Source organism: Pteropus vampyrus, unplaced genomic scaffold (genome assembly GCF_000151845.1).
Source record: "Pteropus vampyrus isolate Shadow unplaced genomic scaffold, Pvam_2.0 Scaffold131, whole genome shotgun sequence".
Taxonomy (NCBI): Eukaryota; Metazoa; Chordata; class Mammalia; order Chiroptera; family Pteropodidae; genus Pteropus; species Pteropus vampyrus.
In genome coordinates, this window is record NW_011888912.1 from 1,251,695 (window position 1) to 1,253,425 (window position 1,731).

At 41.2% G+C, this 1,731-nt stretch overlaps 1 non-coding gene across 1 annotated transcript; it reads left to right on the forward strand.

The window, feature by feature from the left end:
* Nucleotides 1–351: 351 nt before the first annotated feature.
* On the forward strand, nt 352–470 carry LOC111744304. The gene has a single exon (XR_002782101.1). It is a non-coding gene; the product is annotated as a 5S ribosomal RNA (ribosomal RNA).
* The last annotated feature ends 1,261 nt before the right edge of the window (nt 471–1,731 follow it).

Here is a 1,731-nt window from a genome sequence, read left to right on the forward strand (position 1 = left end):
AGAGAAGCTACGGCACACCCTCAGGGATAAAAACGCAAGTGGGACTCGAGCCGAAACGTGCGCGCGTGCCTTGTAATCGCACTGTGTCCTCTGGCCGAAAGTCCCTGAGGTTCCTTGTTCCCCTGGCAAATTCCAACTGATCCTTCCAGTCCCAGCTCTAAGTCTGTCTCTTCCGAAAAGGTTTCCTCAGTCAGCGTCCGTGACCTGTGGCATCCTGCTTCGATCACAGAATTTAAACGCTGCATCATCACCTGTTCATGTCTTCCCCCACCCGGGCTTTGAACTCATCAAGATTGGAACATGTCATTTGTTTATTTAAACCCAGAACCTGAGTATAAAAATTAACACACAGTCTACGGCCATGCCGCCCTGAACGCGCCCGATCCCGTCTGATCTCGGAAGCTAAGCAGGGTCGGGTCTGGTGAGTGCTTGAGTGGGAGACCGCCTAGGAAGACCAGGTGCTGTAGGCATAAAAAATAAAAAAATAAGGGATTGTAAGATGACAAGATCCTTGCAATCTGTGAGGTCAACCGAGGGTTGCCTCGCCTAAAAAAAAAAAAAATTAACACACAGTGGTCACAGAAGGTGCTCAATAGTTTTAATTACACCTCTGGTCCTTTGCACCTGGTCCGTTGTCTGATGACTTGGAATAAATTCATACAAGAAGGAAAGAACGAAGTTGGGGGGTAGCTGTACAACTCACTGCCTGGGTCCTCTCTCCTTTTGTGGAAGAAAATATAAGATTCTATGTTGTAAAGACTGTAATGCAAATTTGGAACAGGTCTCAGCCTGACAGTAAAGTTTCCAGGTAAGCATCTCCGATAATATTTCACATGTTAAATCTTCTGAGTATTTCAAGACAATAGAAGGATGTTTCTTGCTTTCTCTGATAATAAAATTGTTCTAATGCATTCTGGCATTCTTTTAAATGTATTGAAAGCTGACGAAATGGAGATTGTAGATTTGGACATTGGAGAAAGGCCTTGAATTTCAGCCAGAGGACTCCCGAGATAAATAAAGGTGCTCAATACTGAAAACCAGGTAGGAAAATATACTGGACATTCAAAAACGATTTCAAGGTCCATCGCTGACTTCACTGTTGGAGGGCTAAACTGTCTTCACAGCAGCTCCACAGGTTCTGGTCCATGACAGCGTCATGTTAAAGCCACTGTTGACAGTCACAGTGTCATGAATGACTGCACTGGGACCACCTGAGACGTGGATTGCAAATAACTTATTTCAAATCATAAAGTGCTAACACTGATAAATGATATTTTAGATATAAAATTACTGTAGATTCAAGCTAGTCCTTATCAATACATTATTATTATTATTTCTTGGCACCTGTTTTTTCTTTTCTGAGTTAGAAATGCGAAGTTATAGTTTCAGATAATTCTGTAGGGAATAAATGTAAACTGCCATCCATCTTTTCTGTAATGTGGTCCATAATTAATAAGTACCACAAGCTTTAATGGGAATTATGAATCAGTTCAATGTTTCATTTCTTTACAGATTGGGGGTAAGGAGATTTTTCAAAGCTTGAGTATGCATGGTACACCTACACATATTGATTAACGTGTTAGAACAGAAAAAACAAGCGCTTCTAAATTCTAAAATGCCTATCGATTAATGAAAATCATAGCATGAAGAACTAAAGTCCACACCTCCTTTAGCCAACAGTCTAAACCTGATTCCTAATGTTTTAGGGTTAGAAGGAGAATCGTCTGGATG